Source organism: Misgurnus anguillicaudatus, chromosome 9 (genome assembly GCF_027580225.2).
Source record: "Misgurnus anguillicaudatus chromosome 9, ASM2758022v2, whole genome shotgun sequence".
In the NCBI taxonomy this organism is placed as follows: Eukaryota; Metazoa; Chordata; class Actinopteri; order Cypriniformes; family Cobitidae; genus Misgurnus; species Misgurnus anguillicaudatus.
The window spans coordinates 35,731,082-35,748,876 of NC_073345.2; the positions used below are offsets into that span (position 1 = coordinate 35,731,082).

Consider the following 17,795-nt stretch of genomic DNA (forward strand, 5'->3'; position numbering starts at 1 on the left):
GTAATTTGGTAACTAAATGAAAGGAGTCCACCCCTAGTCTCTAGGATATTTTGGACTGTGAGGCTTTGGGACCCATTTTTAACCTCCTCCAGGCTAAATAGAAAGGAATTGTTATTTAGGGTGTGTTCAAGTACATGAATGAATCACGACTGAAACAGTTTTATTTTGACTCTTTCTCCTGTCATTGAACTCCCTTCCAAGCCGACATATTTGTTTGTCAGGAAGAAGCCTCTACATCTTTCATCCAGGATTCATGATTAAAAATACATGGCGGACGCGGACCTCCGGGTCTCCGTCTCTCTCTCCTGTCGTCTGTCTCTGTGAGTTTTTGTCAGGCGGCTGTCTCTCGTCCTGGCACATTGTTCAGATACACCACCTCCCCTTGAGTTTGTTGTCGAACAGCGACGCTGGCCTACGGTTGGCACGGCTCGAGCTGAATGTGTGCTGTCTTTTGTTGCCCAGAGAACTGGCTGATCCTGGCACAGGGTTCCTCTCCTTTCACAGTCCCCCTTCCCCCTGATGCCCTGGAGTCAACTGGCATCATTCCACCAGACATCAGACCGCCGCCAGCACCCGGCGTGCCCCCGCACGAGCTGCGATACTGCTGGCCTATCTGCTCTGAATAAAGAGCAATACTGGTCTGCGGCACTGTTTTTAGATTTAAAAAAAGAAAGTTTTTTTCCTATGTAGTTTACTGTTTATAGAAAAATTAATACAACCTATTTAGATTCATAATTAAACCCGAGTTTCGGGTGAAGGTAGCAGTGGATGCTGGGATTGCGTTAGAAAGAAAGGAAAAATACTATGAAACGGTGTAGTAGTGTGGACCTCATGATTTAGAGAGCTACCTGTTTGTCATCCCGTTATTTGTTAATTTAGTTTACAATATATTAGACTTTCTTTTGTTGATTTAAGCATATAATTAGATAAGAAAGAGACTTTTAGGTAAATTTTTTGCAGTCGAGATGGAAGGTCAGCTTTGTGGTGTACAATTGTTGTTATTTACTGTATTTATTTTCTACAGTTATTTACATTATTACAAAAGGTGCAGTTAGCAGCAGAGCACATTGTTTCATGTATACAGAAATAAAGTATAGAGTACAGTATTAGTACATTCCAGTTTTAGGTAAATCCAGCTGTTGTGCACTTTTAGCCGCTGCCGAGACTTCGCCTGTCAGTCAGATGAGCTGGAAGAAAAGTGTTTCTTATTGTTTCTGGAGAATTCCCGATTCTGATCTGGAATGAGTCTCATATGTTCATTATAGCTCACAGCAGGTGACTTCTCATTTAAACCATAAGCACTGATCTCAGTTCAGTCTCATGTGATTTAGTGTGAACAGTCCGTATGGATCAACCTGACCTCTGCTACACACACACACACACTCGGCAGATTTAGGACACTTTTTACAGAAAACCAGATGTACGCTGCTAACGTGTACGTTGAACATTTTCTTCTTTTCTGTGTGTGTGTGTGTGTGTGTGTGTGTGTGTGTGTGTGTGTGTGTGTGTGTGTGTGTGTGTGTGTGTGTGTGTGCGTGTGCGTGTGCGTGTGCATGTGCGTGTTTGTGTGTGTGCGTGTGTGTGCTCGTGTTTTTTGTGCTATGTAATTTGTGGCCCTAGACCACAAAACCGGTCATAAGTCGTACGTGTATATTTATAGCGATTGCCAACAATACATTGTCTGGCTCAAACTTATTACATTTTTTTATGCCAAAAATTATTTTTAAGTAAAGATCATGTTTTATGAAAATATTTTTTACATGTCCTACTGTGTAAATATATCAAAACTTTATTTTGGTGAGTTGATGTTGTAAATTATTTTGGCAACTTTAAAGGTGATTTTTTTCAATCAATATTTAAATTTTTTGCACCTCGGCCAAATATGATCCTAACCTAACAAACCATAAATCAGTAGAAAGCTTATCTATTCAACCTTTAAATGATGTCTCAAAATCTGATAATGAGATTTAGAGCATCAAAGTTTGAAAAATCAAGATTATATTTTTGCATAATGTTGTTTATATAATCTAGGATAATTTTACATAAAAAATGTAAATCACTAATCACAGTAAATTCACAGACTAGGTTCCAAATAAAAAAAATTTAGAAGCCAAATTGTAGTAAGAATATAGGAAATATTATATGAACAGTACAATAAATGTAGTAATAATAGAAATAATTAATTATTATTTATTATTACTAAAATATTAATTATTACTATTAGATATTATGAAACATTACAAATGGTATTAATGATAAAGTAACACTTTCTATTTATATATGAATTAATTTATTTCATCTGTCTATTTGCAGTTTCTGAACACATCTGATCTACATTCTGGTGAGTTTCGTCTTTAAATCATATCAGGGCTTGCGATGTGTCGAGCAAACTCTAGACCTGCAGTCAAATTTTAACATTGGTTGGTTTTTATAAAGTGTAAAAGGAGAGAAGGTGTCATTTTAAAGAATCGCACACACAGATCTGATGTGATATCAGCGTTGTGTTATTAGGGCTGTCAGAACTGGCATATGGCAGACGCTTTGACGCAGAGCTTTTGTGTGTCTTTCATATGGATTCCTCTCTTCACATATGTTACGGTGATCTTAAGACACATCACACCTGAACTAAAAAAGCAGAGAAACGAGAGCGTGGAACCTGACAATCTGTGCCGAAGAAAGATTTAGATTTAGGGCTTTCATTTAAATGCTTCACACTGTCTCTGATTTAAAGGAACAGTTCATCCCAAAATTAACATTATAGATTAAAACTTAAATCCTGGTGTTTTTTATTTTCAGTTTAACATTAGTGATCTACAGAAGAAAGTCACACAGAGTCACAATGGCACACTTTAAAATATTTCTGTAGAAATTACAGTATTATTGGCAGCTGTTTTCCAGTAACTTACTGTAGATTTATATTATTTACTGGCAACAGTTTGTTCAAAGTAAAACATTAACAAGTTTTTATCTTTACAGAATACAACTAAAATAACAGCCTCATGCAAAGCATTCGGGGAACCAAAATCTGAAAAGAAAGAAACAGAAAAAGGTTGATGAGGATTTCTGGTTCCCAGAATGCTTTGCATGAGGCTGTTATTCTGTTTAATGTTCATTTAACTTTGAACAAACTTTTGCCAGTAAATAACATCAAAATTACTCTACAGTAAGTTACTGGCAAACAGCTGCATAACTAAAGCAATTTTTTACAGTGGTATGAGGTCAAGTAAATGATGACAAATGTTTGTTTTTGATTGAACTTTTCCTTGTTGTCTCAAGAATGTTTATTGAAGTTAATTTTACACACACATCTAAGTGTAAACATGTGCAAAGCTCATCAGAAATGAGTCAAATTGAATTTTCACCGTATTGATACATAAACCAAGAGCCTGGTTCTGCTCAAGTTATTTGGTGAGAGATGTTCTCATATGGAGAAATATTTAGGTCACAATAAAAACGATCTCAGTTATGTTAGTAAGGCCATTCGCCCCAGCTGTAGTTTGTGCATATGTGTGTGTTTGTGTGTGTTTGTGTGAGGCGGAAGAGGAGTTCTTACCCCTGCGGCACAGAAATTGCAATGTCATAATTTATGACTTAAAAAGCATTAATGTTTCAGTATGCAACGAGAGGCGGTGCGTTCTGTTTGCGGCAATCATTTCCTTAGTGAATGATTTATATGTGTCATATCAAACTTTCATAGGATAAACAGAAACATCAACAGTGTGCCACAGACCTGCAGGAAATCAGCCTGCCGATGATCGCATTCGAGCGGGGCTTTAAAACACACCGTCAGACTCACGGTGGAACCATCAGCACTGCTTCTGGGCTGTTCAGATTTATTTTTATACATGACCAATGTAATGCCGTCCTGTGTGTCTTTAAACTGAGATAAAATTATCAAGACAACGACTAAGACAAAATATCTTGCAGTGACAGAAAGACTTAAAATAAGCTGGTGCCATTGATTTGTCTCAAGATACACAGTAACATCTTTTTCTAAGGCATGTTTATTAAAGATGCTTAAACACCTTAATTTAACTAAGGCCTAGTCCTGGCCTTGTCTGTAAAACCAGGCCTTTATTAAATTATCAAAGAACATATTTTAATTCAATTCAATTTTATTTATATACAGCTTTTCACAATTGGTAATTGCTTCAAAGCAGCTTTACATTAATAGAAGCAGGAATAAACACAGAAAAATCGACAGACCACATAAGTAGCAAAATACAGCCGCAATGAATAAACTTTACAAGCGAGCGTATTAACAATCTAACGTATAGAAGAGGGTGCTAAGTTAAGCCAATGTCGGCTGACTCCACGGGGTTGAAAACCCCCCTAGGAGAAAAACCTCCTGACTTTTTAAGCCTAGGAGGAAAAAAGTCCTAGGAGGAAAAAAACCTTGATATATATATATATATATATATATATATATATATATATATATATATATATATATATATATATATATATATATATATATATATATATATATATATATATATATATATATGAAGAGTTTCGTTGCAAAACGAGATAAATCCATTTTTTAACATTTTTGTCAAAACATGTTTATTATTATGTTATCATATTATAATTTTGTTTTATGGTGCTACTTAGCTGTATTTTTTAAGTTATGAAGGTTTAAATCAAAACAATCCAACTGCAGTTATATATATATATATATATATATATATATATATATATATATATATATATATATATATATATATATATATATATATATATATATATATATATATATATGATGTAAACGGATAAGAGATTTAAGATATTGTTACAAATAAATGTAGGTCGCCGTTGTGTTTTGTTTTAATTTAAATGCAGTTACATGATGTAAACGTTCCTGTTAGTTTGCTGGTGAGCAATTCTAGTATTATGGATGTGACGTTTTCAGTCAAAAATTTAAATATAATTTCTCAGAGAATGCATAAAAATGGATATAAACCACCTGTTTATATTTTCTTAACCTCTAATGATAGAGTCCAGACATCAGAAAAATATTAGGCTATGCATGTGTTTTCTGTTTTAAATTATGAAAATATACTGAACTTGTGTTATGGATGCGACAGAAAGGGAGACAAGTTTTGGGAGATGCATACTTTATAGGAATTCTCTGATTTAAAATGCACAAACCAAATGCAATAAAACCCAACAAATGGATAAAGGATGGCTCTTCAAAAAACATTAAATATATTTATTTGATTTTCATTTTCATGTGCGCATTTATGAGGAAAAACGGTGTTATGGATGTGACATTTCTCAGTTATGGATGCGATTATTCTGAAAGCTGTGCTAACTGAAAAATAATTAAACAAAATGTTTCAGAAACTTGTGTAGCTATTTAAGCCACCAAATATTAATATCTGAGATACAGAAAATATTTGGTATATGTTAAGGTTGACATTTGCTTTTTATATCTTGTATCATCACGAACGAATAACAGCTTTAAGGATGTCGTTTATTATGGTTTCATAATGATGTTGCCGGAGTTTGAGTCGTGGCTCTTTATATTTCAGGCTGGTTGAGGTCTGAATTTGTTGTTCGCTGTTATTGTATCTGAGTACTATATTGATGGAGAAATTAGCACATGGCACTATTATTTCAATCCTATGACCTTCTTTTTCTCTTTTTCTGATCGAATCTGCTGTTTCCCAGCTCAATGCAAAATATAATGTGAGATGCCGAGATGTCTGATAGTTTGCCAGACCCTCTGTGTGGTCGGCAGCAGCGCTCTGTGTCGTTTGAGGGCAGGAATCTAATTGATTTTCGAAGATTTACCCTCTTCGCTTTACAGGTTGCCTTTATTCCCCTTCAAATGAAATGTAATTTTGAATGAATAATGCATCTTCCCTAAAGGCTTCCAAATATTTAAAAGCATGCGAGGAAAAAGCGCACAAAGCATTTACGTGACACCGGAAATTGGCATAGCATCCATCAACAGGCACAGACGCCAGCGCATAGGGGTATCACTGTGGTGCATGATGGGTAGACCTCTGCAGGAGGCTTTTACAAAGGATTTTAGGATCTCGGGCGCACACAGAGAGGACACTGCACTTGTTACAGCTCATTAAAAAGCGTACGATGATTATTTTAACTGATTTTGTGTTCCAGTGTCTGTCAGACGGATTATAGCTAATATTTTATACCCCAGAGAATCCTGCTGAATCTTTACCTCGCCTAGTTTGATGACCGACTGTTTTATTAAAAAGACAGCAAGAGCAGCTTAATTAAAGTATTAAACTTTAGCACGTAACTTGTCTTGTCTCGCTCTATTTTTGTGGCTTCATTTTTTAAGCGTTTAGACTTAAAATTTTCACATGGTGGATAATTCTCGTTTTTACAGACTTGTCTTTAGGCTTGTGGCTGTAAGCAACCTGAAAAATGCTGGGTATTTTTAACCCAATGATGGGTCAATAAAGGACAGAACATGTTTATATTTGACCCAACAATTGGTTAAAATAACCATTTTGGGTTGAAACAACCAGGCATAGGTTAAATTACAACCTAACGGGTGGGGTTTCTCCCTTTTTGACCAAACACTGGATTGAAAATAACCCAGCATTGTTTAGAGTGCATTCAGATAATCTAGTAAGCCAAAGCATAGCACTGTCTTTAAAAAAACTTTCTACATGAATATAAACACAGTTCAAATGGGAATCTTTCTGTCTGCTTACACAAAAAAAAAACAATAAACTTCTCATAGTGGATCTTCGGTCTGTGTGGATATCATATTTGCCGCCTTTGTTTTACATATTATATTAGTAAGTAGTACTACTGTTTGCGCATGAAGATTATTATGATAATCATGTAAATTAATGTACCAACTGTGTAATTTTGTTATATAGAGACCACACTAGCTGCGTTTCCATTGCAGAACTTTAGCGTTATTTTCTAAATGTCGACCAAAGACTATTGCGAAAATACGGCGGTTTCATTAATCGCTGATATGCGACTGAACATAGTTTTTCCTCAAGTCATTTTGAACATCACTTTGACTGATGTTGGTAGGTTTACTAATATCACATCCACCGAACTAGGAATAATTTTTTCTACCCAGTCTCACGAAATTTCGTAATATAGTCACATAACTTTTTGATTCTTTTTTGTGATATTGTCATGAATTTCCGAATGTTTTCGTGATCGTATCACGAATCTCTGCCTACGTGTCATTGTCGCGTATTGGTTACTCAACTGCTTTTTCCTATTTTCAAACCATTGTCTCTTCGGTTTAGGGTTAGATTTTGTGTTTGCGTTAGGATGTTCCTTTAAGTATTGGTTTATACAAATTTTTCAAATGTATTTTTTATATTTTTTTAGGGTTAGAGTTGGGTTGGGTAAGGATGTCATTTTATGTAAATCTAACCCTTAAGTGACAATGGTAAGAAAATAGGACAAAATAATTGAGTAACAAATACGTGACAATGACACGTAAACAGAATCAAAAAGTTAAGTGACTATATCACGAAATTTTGTGAGACTGGGCTGCTTTTAAACTGAAGGAGACGTAAAAGTATTATTCAAACATTATGGGTAAGAAAGCCTTTTATACTTGGGAGCAGGTATTGAGGTGTTTCTGGGAGGTTTTAGCGCATAACACGTTATCTTTAACTAATAATTATGTGATTTACTTGCGACAGTAGACCTAAAAATGTGAACAAACTGTTTCAATTGCACCTCATGCGAGCATAAAAACTTTTTTGCAATAGTTTCTGCAAAATTCACGTGTTTCCATTGGCCGTATTTTCAATTCGCAATGTCAATTTGCACAATTTAAAAGGGTAATGGAAGGGCAGTTACTGTCAGATAGTAAAACATACATCACACTTTCAAACATCTTAAACACAAGCTGGGCGATTAGTACTCTCCTTTTCCTGAAGTCCACCACATGATACTACGCACTGTATGTATATATAGAAGCAGTGTTTTAGTAATAATTTGTATATGACAAAAGAGATCAAGTTTTCTTTGTTCGCCGAAGAAAAGAAAAGATGAAAATTTCTCTCCGATCCGGTGAGTGAGGAGGCACTTTGGCAATCTGGAGCAAATATCTGATTAACATTCAGTGGTACTTTATCTAAACAGAATACATCATCACGTTTGGCACCGGACCCAATCAGACCATTCAGAAGAATCCATGGGCCAGATTTATTCAAGGGCTGCCAGAAACAGCCCGTCCACGGGGAAGCGTGATTGGTTCTCTATTTAGAATGCAACGACTCGTAATCCATTCTCTTCTGGTTCCGTTCGACAATTCAATCTGCGTCTACATTCATTTGAAATCAACATCAGCTTCCTGTTTCTCATTATTATAGTGACAATTAAGACCATGTGAAGAAGATGAGCCTTTCTTGTCCAAGACTTCACTGGAATAAAATCGAAACATGTCATCATAACACAATGCTTTTTATTTTATAATATATAATTGTAAACACGGTTTGAAAATGGGTAACACACTAGAATAAGGTTGTATTAGTTAACATTAGTAAATGCATGAACAAGCAGTAAACAATATAGTTTTTCAGCAAATATTAATTCTTACAATGTTTACAACAGTTACAAGGCTGGATTTGATAAATGTATTAGTAGGGCGCCTCTTAAATCAAAACTGCGATCATTTTGGTAAAAATCTTGTTTTATTTAACTGGATTACTCAATGGCTTTGAAAACATGCATTTTTTTATTAAGTAAGTGTTGTAATAAACTACACGTGTCAAAGCAGTTGTGCCTTTGAAGCGGCTTTCAAACAAATGGTTTCAACAGCACGCAATTTATATTTTTATCGCACAATAATTGTTTTACCTCGATTATCTTGTTTTTGTAATTGTTTGAATCAAAAAATGATAAATTGCACAGCCTTATGTATAAGTAAATGCTGAAATTAACTAAGATTAATAAATGCTGCAGAAGTATTGATCAATGTTAGTTCATGTTAGCTACTGCATTAACTAATTGTTAACAAATACAAACCTACCATTAAATGCTAACTTCAAATGACAGAATCTGTCAGGGTTCTTGACTTGCTGTATGGTACTTTGTAGATTGGCGTTTTTGATGTTTTATTATAGACTCTTTAGGTCAGTGTTTTGGTTCTTATTAGAGATGTTTTTTGTTCTTATTGAACCATTATTTCTAAAAAAGGGACATTCAATGCATGTCATTTATGTGACTGAAGACCGAATGTATCCCACATCTTTCCTTCCCATGAGGTCAAAATCTCTCTGACCGTTAAATGACGGTCGTGTCGTGTGCGTGTACGCTTCATTACGTGTTGTCCAAACATCTGTCTGTCTCTTTCTCCCTGCAGGTCTGTGTTTATGGTATTAGGACTGTCTCACTTCATGTGCTCAATGTGCTTCATGAGAAGGATTTGTGTAATTATATTAAACATGCTTCATCTACAAACCTCTCTCTCTCTCTACATACACAGTTACACACACAGCAACTTACCCCTCTCTCTCTCTCTGTATCTGTCTGTCTGTCTATCTTGCTGTTTTTCTATCTGTCTGTCTCTCTATCTGTCTGTCTCTATTTCGGCCCTTGTAACACCTCTGCATCCTCAAAACTGCCTTCAATAATCTTTTACTTTTGAGGTTATATTTACTGTAGTGCACTCCCACACATTGACAGAGTTGCCTTTAAAATAAATTTCTCTGTCCATTGTCACATGCACATTATTTTTAACATGAATAACTAGAATCTAAAATCAAGAGTTTAATAGAGAAATATTTCAACTTTAACTCAAGTAAAATGAGAGGTTGTATAAAGTTGTGTGTGTTGCATTAGTAAATGTTATACTGGAGACATTATTTAAGAATTCAATGCAGTTTAATGCCAGCTGGGACCCACAGTCATCTCTCGTTCTCTCTCAGTTTCAAGGCTGCTGGTTATATAGAAACATATTTCTCTTCTTACTCATATTTTTCATACTTAAAGATAGAGTTTTCACTTTAGTTAGTGTGTAATGTTGCTGTTAGACCATAAATAATACCTGCAAAATATAAAGTTCAAAGTTCAATGCCAAGCGATATATTTTTCTTAACAGAATTCGCAATTCAAGGACTACAGCCCTCTACTTCCCAGTTAGCAGACGACAATATTCAGACCTACACTGCAAAAAATGATTTTCTAGAAAAAAATTCTTAGTATTTTTGTCTTGTTTTCAGTAAAAATATCTAAAAATTCTTAAATTAAGATGCATTTTCTTGATGAGCAAAACGACCCAAGAAAATAAGTCCAGTTTATAGACCAAAAACATCAAATTTAAGCAAAAAAATCTTGAAAATTTTTCTTAAACACTAAATTCAAGAAATATTCAAGAAAAATTAGCTTACCCCATTGGCAGATTTTTTTGCTTGTTTTATGCACAAAATCACTTAAATTTGATATTTTTGGTCTAAAAACTAGACTTATTTTCTTGGGTCATTTTGCTCATCAATAAAAAGCATCTTCACTTAAGAATTTTTAGATATTTTTACTGAAAACAAGACAAAAACACTAAGAGAATGTTTTCTTGAAAATCATTTTTTGCAGTGTATGCAATTTTTTTATGGGTGAAAATTTCGGCCGAAAATGGCATTATCGGTTTCGGGCCGAAATAAAAAATCCAGCCGAAAATGTCAACCGAAAATGAATGTCAGCCGCGCCCCTCCCATCTGTGCGCTAGCGCTTGGGTTTCACTCACGGTGATCAGTCATCACCCACCCCTCCCATTTGTGCTCAAGCAGGTTTCACTCAGGGTCGAGCTGTTTGCATGCGTCTGCAAAGATTAAGCATGTCTTGATGTGTAAACTTTAGAGAGAGTCGCGTAAATGTGTCTCATACTGTAATCCATTAACATACATTTGGCAAATAAAGCAAAGAAACACAACGAAACATTTTTATGTGGAGCGACTGTTGCGCTGTTTAAGATTCACCCTCCTTCTCTGTGTGTGCGCGCGCGTTTAAGTGCCCTTAATAGTGCACATATGAGAGAGACACGTTAAAAAAAAACAAGCAAACATAAAATCTCTCCTTTATTGACAGAGCACATATAAACAAAATTATATTCACAGTATTCTTTTTCTAATAAAAACATTTGTTTATGTCTTAAGTGTATGTATAGATTAAAGTCAGATTGTGTCATTAATGTTGATCAAACAACCCATGACAAAGAGACAAATAGCTCTAAAAATAATAAGATATTTAATTTATTGTGTTATGATTCATTTAATTTGATTTCTGTACCTAATGCTAATTTCAGACCTTATTAATGTACAACTTTGTTCTTTTTTATAAATGTTTGCAATTTCTTTATTGTTTATTAGATTTTTCCCACCCGCTTTTTGCTGATCGGAAATATAATCTGATCTATGCCTCAAAAACTGTTATGTGATCCGAACTGTGAGTTTTTTGATCCGTCACCCCTAGGTAGTACACAGTGATAGCCATAAATGCAATTTTACTAATAATTGGCATAATAATTTCTTTCGGTGTTTCGGTTTCGGTTTTTCGGCCTTGGTTTGCTTTTTCCGGTTTTCGGTTTCGGCCAAGAATTTTCATTTCGGTGCATCCCTATTTTAAATGCTGCAACGGAGATTCCACGGAGAAGAGCTGCGTTAGTAAAGTGTTATTGTCGTCTTGTATGCCTTGTTATTTTCATCCCGGAGTCAAATCCACTTCGTTTGGCCTTTGCTGAGGACAGCTTCCTCAATGGCGTGAGCTTTCTGGACAACATACGCTAAGCTGCTGTCGAATCACAACACACGGGGCCAGATACACAATCAAAACGTATTACGTATTTCTGAAGTAGGGACTTCATACAGAGACATCAGCTCGTTTTTAGGACATGCACATGCGAAACATGAACAAATGTTATATTGAGCACTGTAAACACAATCAAAACTTCGAAAATGTGTCTGTAATCATTGTTGGTTTTGTGTGATGTGTGTTAACGGTAATTTTTCTCTCTTTATTTAAGCTCATTTTAAGTCATGACTTTTGACATATTGTTTTCTTCTGCTGTATATTAGGAAGAATTTTATTGATTTTACGCATTTTTAGATTTTCACAATCCAAAATCTAGTGAGGTTTCTTGCAGTCTACATAGACAGCTCCCTTCTGAGTGATGTAGCATCCTGAAAGCTTGAAATACAAAGTCACACTTTCTCACTTTTTTATGTTTTCTCTGTATCTTTATCTCTTCTCTTCCTCCTCTCTCTTTTCTCTCTATATTCCTGTGGGACTCGTGTAATGCTGTGTTGGGTGGCGCGGCTCTGCACCTCTCTGCTGACTCTTTCACTTCTATTGTGAGATTTATGCTAAATATGCATATCTTAATTGCATTATTCAAAATAATTAGCTAATATATTTTTGCATAACGACAAGGTAAGCAAATAGTGTCTCTCTGCTCTGTGTGCTGTGGCTGGGCAAGTTCGTAAAATTAATAGGCTCCCAAAATTACTAATTACCTTGTATTTTCCACAGTTTCAGTTTCTTTATGAGTATATGAGGGTAAAGATCTGTACATACGCGTGTTTGTTATTTACATTATTTGAATCCTGTATGTGTGTGATGCATTAAAGATATTTTTGATGCATTTTCATTCATTCAGAATACTTTACAATACACTTTTTCATCAACTGTTGAATGATTTGATAAATCTTTGTATTTGTGCTTAATGATTTTACAATTATTTTAAAAAGAGCATTAAGGAGTATAATGCATTACATTACATTATTAACAGTCATCCAATGTTATGCGTCATACATCACAGTAAATATCACAGTATATTTTATATCTTCTCGCATTGCTGTAGAGATATCTCACATACTTCTGTTCTCCATTAAACAGCTATACATGCTGCCCAATTATATCAATTAATCTTATTCTAGATAATAAATATTTTCTTTATTTGTGGAAAGTACCTGCACTTATCTTCTTGTTGGAGATGAAGCGGCCTCTCCAGCCACGTGCATTATTTAAACTCTCCTCAGCGTAAGGTTTTAAAGCAGAAACACGCACCGTAATCACTGTAATTAATAGACCGGTTTCAGTATCTCGGACTATCAGGTGCTGGTCGTTCATCAACGCTGGGTTAATGAAGTTCCCCAACCCAAGCAGAATTGTGGTGGTTTGTGTGGTTCCTCTTACTTCTTACTTCTCTAATTATTCTGTTAACTACACAATCACCCAAAAAGCAATAAAAGTCACAATAATCATAAGTGAGACTCAGTATATAAACTATGTTTTGCATTAATTGATGGTACTAGATGTTTCATCGATGATGCTGAGCTGTGACTGCCAGGCCGTTGCTATGTGGTTGCTAAGATGTCTAAAGACATTGCTATCGTTAATCCATTTTATCGTCTACAAGGTGAAAATGTTGAGGCTTATTAGAGTAAGTTATCCAAAGCGATGGATTTCACGCATTTGTCTGCTATCATGAACAACATTGATGCTTCCTGTCACATTTGTAATTAAGGAACCCGGTGGAACCCGTGAAGAACCGACAGCTTTGGTTTTAACGAGGTGCTGTTTTGGCACCAACTCAACGGCTGCTATGACAACTGCCTAGGCCCTATAGGAGCGAAGAGCAGACAGCGGACGGCTTCAGAGCCTCTGCCGAACGAACACAATGGACCGCAACTTCATGGATCCTCCAATTTAGACTTCAACCCAGTCGTTTAAGGTGGAACGGTTCGCCTGGGCCTCCTTGACGAATGGCAGCAGATCAAAACCACCTTAATGTTCTGTCCCTGCCAGCGAGGCGAGCTTTGTTCAAACTGACAGGAATTGGCAGGCAGCCATTTTGTTTGCAAATTTACATAAACGCCAAATGGTGCCTGTTTCCTGTAGGTCTTCTAGAATTCTCTTTAAGCGAATCTCTCTCTGTGTGTGTGTGTGTGTATGATGCGAGCTTCATTAGGACATACTTCTCATTCCTGTTGTGAAGTTGATGAGCTCAACACTGATGCAGGCGTGTCATGCTGTACTTTACTTTTGCTAGATTATTTCATGACCCCATGAGACAGTGAGCTGTGAAGTTCAGCTACTCAGAATTATGGCCTATATTTCATCGTCTTTGTGCTCCTGGGTGAATGTTATAAACCGGTCCATGTCATATTTCACTATGAATACAAAGAATAAATTGACAAACCTATTTAAAATGTAAATTTATATTTTGATTAAAGCAAATGAAGTTTGAGGATAATTAAAACGTTGCACTTATTTTTTACATTTGGCAGATGCTGTTATCCAAAGCATTATATCCATATATTAAGGGATCACACCCGTTTTGCCTTTATCATCATTTCTACGACCAATTCTGTCCAGTGTCTGTTGAATTCCAACAAAAGCAAACCTTATAAGCGACATAGGTTTGATTTACACAGCAAATCTAGATGCCTAATTCCGATTTGTCGCCTGTATCCGTTTTTTTTTACAACCCGCTTACATCACCTTTTAAAAGTGACTCGTATCCGATATCTGCATATACACTAAACACTTGGCAAAAAAATTCAAGGTAGACATACTGACTCGAAACAGCTTAAAGCACGGAGAAAATTAAATGTTGATGTGCTATGCAATTGACACAGACAAAAGATTATACAAGATTATACACCGCAAAACAATGACCCTAGTATTTTCATGCTTAGTATTTTTGTCTGTTTTCAGTACAAATATCTAAAAATTCTTAAATCAAGATGTATTTTCTTGATGAGCAAAATGACCTGAGAAAATAGTTCTAGTTTTTAGAAAAATAGCACAAAATGTAAGTAAAGTTGTACTTAAAACAAGCAAAAAAATCTGGCAATGGAATAAGAAAAAACTTTTTTTTCAAGAATTTTTTTCTTACCCCATTGGCAGATTTTTGCTTGTTTTAAGCACAAATTTGTTTAAATTGTATATTTTTTGTCTAAAAACTAGAATTATTTTTTTTAGATCATAAATTAGCTCATAAAGAAAATACATCTTGATTTAAGAATCTTTAGATATTTGTAATAATGTATACGTTTGCAGTGTAGAGCTTTATTTCTGTAACAAGACATAAAACTTCAACATTACAGCACTAAGTGGAGTTGACGTCCTTCATTGCGTTGCTAAGAAGTGTCATGTGATCACAGGTGGTGTCCACCTAAGTTGACGTTGTTTGCCAGCTTCACATTTTCAATGACGCACAACACATCTTGACATGGGATATCTCATCCGATCTGTCCGCTTACATTGCGGACGCGAATGCATATATCCACTTGAAAGAGGCCTGAAATCGATCAGAGAATATCGGAATTTTTGCGCTTTTTTCCTGCTTACACGTTCGTGGGTTATATCCGATCGGTGCCACTGAGGGGAAAAAATTGCATGCAGAGTCACTTTAAACAGGCAGTGTAAATGCGGTCATAAAGTCACCCAACAGCAATGTAAAAGACTAAGTGGACACAAAGACACATTAAAAATGTGATTAAAAATCTGCATTATTTCATTAAATTTATATTTCAGAAATTTTCCTAAAATACATTTAAAAACATTAGCATTTTGTTATTGATAAATTAATTTGTACTTGCTTTTTCTGCAGTACTCAAGATCGGAAAACACTTATCTATTTTTTGTTTTTTGGAACAAGTTTTCACCATTTAAGTTTTAGTAAATAAATGCAAAGAAAAACATTTTTTATTAGAAACTTGGCAGAAATGTTGTCGGTTGTTGGCAGAATGAAACAAAAATGATCATTTTACTTAAACACCTGTTAAATAGTCAATTTTCAAAAATATTTTGAAGTGGTCTCTAAATTTTTTCCATGGCTGTATATATATATAGACATTTTATCAGTATGTGTTTCCTGGGTTCAAACCTATGAACTTTTGCACTGCTAATGCAATGCTCTACCACCGAGTTATACAGTGAAACTATCGAATGGATTGTTCACTCAAAACGTAAAACTTTGTCATTATTTACAGTACACAACCATATGTTGTTGTATAAGAAATAGCGCTGTGTTATTTTGGTCAAAGCTATCATATGGCATCAGGGGGACGGCTTTTATTTCATGTTCGTGGTTATTTTTGTTCTTTTGGAGCTTGACAGACGTGGACACTATGAACTAGCCTGCTTGTTAGCGTGAGGGTGTAGAAGAACATAAGGATGAATAAATAAAACATTTTCCCCCAATTCTCAATACCATAATTGATTTCAGATTGAAATGTAACTCGATCCTCTCGCCCCATCAAGCATCATCATTATTTGTTGAAAAGAAAAACGTCCATCTTCATACAGGTGCCACGTGGCTCACGAAGCAGAGTTATATGTAATAATAGCCATCCCATTATTTTTGAACAACATCAGGTGTGCAGATATTTACACTCGCATCTGTGACACGAGAGGAAATCATGCAAATATGAAAGGCCCCTGAAAATGAAGGATTGTGGGATGCGGGCGGTTGACATCTTGGCACGGTGAGCTGATCAATTAGTCTAATCACACTAGTGTCAGCACAGGCTGCATTAATATTCAATTAATGGTCTGAATCCCTCCTAAAGCTTCTAGAGCCTTCTGGTGCTGCCTCCGAGCGGATCCGACATCCCGCGCTCCTATTGGCTGTCGAGGATTCCATCACCATGGAAATACCAATCGTTGTTGACAGCATCACTCTGGTTGGAGTGTGTGCGCTGAACGTTGGCCTTGGGCGTTGACTGCGGGTTCCCGAAACTTTATTGACAATAAACACATTTACGAATAAAACAACTAGAATACTGAAGTAAAGAGAAATTTAACTGCGCCGGCCTATATGGACAAACCAATTGAACATCGTAAAACCAAAACATGTCTGTGTACGATATTTTGTGTGTTTCTCTCCCCGAGCAGTTTCAACTGGAGCAGATGGATGTTGTTTAGGCTCTGTGTGTGTGTCTGTGTGTGTGTGTGTGTGTGTGTGTGTGTGTGTGTGTGTGTGTGTGTGTGTGTGTGTGTGTGTGTAATGGGAAAGCCAGGAGGGCTGTGAGATTCCAGTATTCCACTTTTCCAGGTCAGAGAGGATTAGGTTCTGCCTGACTGCTTTGGGCACTTACAAGGGTTAATTACTTTAACTCTATTAGTAAGTTATTTCTGCATTTTGGTTGTTTAGCCCTTTACCACACTTAACTCTTAATACTTGTGTTTGGCATAGTACACAGTATATACTGTAAACTAGGAATGGGTGATGAAAACTGGTATGAAAGTGGTTACCGCCAATGTGTTACTCCATGATGTGGATTCCACAGTACTGTTGATATCGTTACATATTCATGAATTATATTTTTGCATCTTTGCAAAATCATCACTTATGTTCTGTATATGTGAATTGTATTGAATTATTAAAAAAATACAGTGTTTGTATTTACTTTTCATGAAAATGTAGCGGTTTTAAAGACAAGGTTTCAATCCAACAGTGACAATATGCATAATATTCATAACAAGATGAGTACGCCCATCCACACAGTCACACTTTTTGAAAATACAAATAAATAATGTTTATGACCTATCCCTCACTTTTTCTAGTTATACAAGGTTAAAAATACATATTTTGCCAGTAATTTAAAGGAACAGTATGTAAGAAATTTATATCAATTAATCATAAAATATTCCTGATATGTTACTAGACATAAAGAAATAATTTTCATTTCAAATACTTATTTCACTCACAACAGTAGTCATTTAAAAAGTGGAGTTGCAGCCCTCAACTGATGTTTATGTTGTCATTTTGTGTATTGGCCACTAGTTGTGTAATTGCAGTACCAGTTTTATCCACAAGTTTTGTGATTGCAGTA

The 17,795-nt window shown here is 35.5% G+C and overlaps 1 protein-coding gene across 2 annotated transcripts in view; it reads left to right on the forward strand.

Annotated features, from left to right (window-relative positions):
* tcf4 (transcription factor 4) overlaps positions 1-17,795 on the forward strand; it is a 237,237-nt gene that overhangs the window by 624 nt on the left and 218,818 nt on the right. For both annotated transcript variants that reach the window (XM_055179350.2, XM_055179344.2), the window contains exon 2: positions 2,314-2,341. The gene's annotated coding sequence lies outside the window, so the exon portion shown is untranslated. The remainder of the gene's footprint in view (positions 1-2,313; positions 2,342-17,795) is intronic.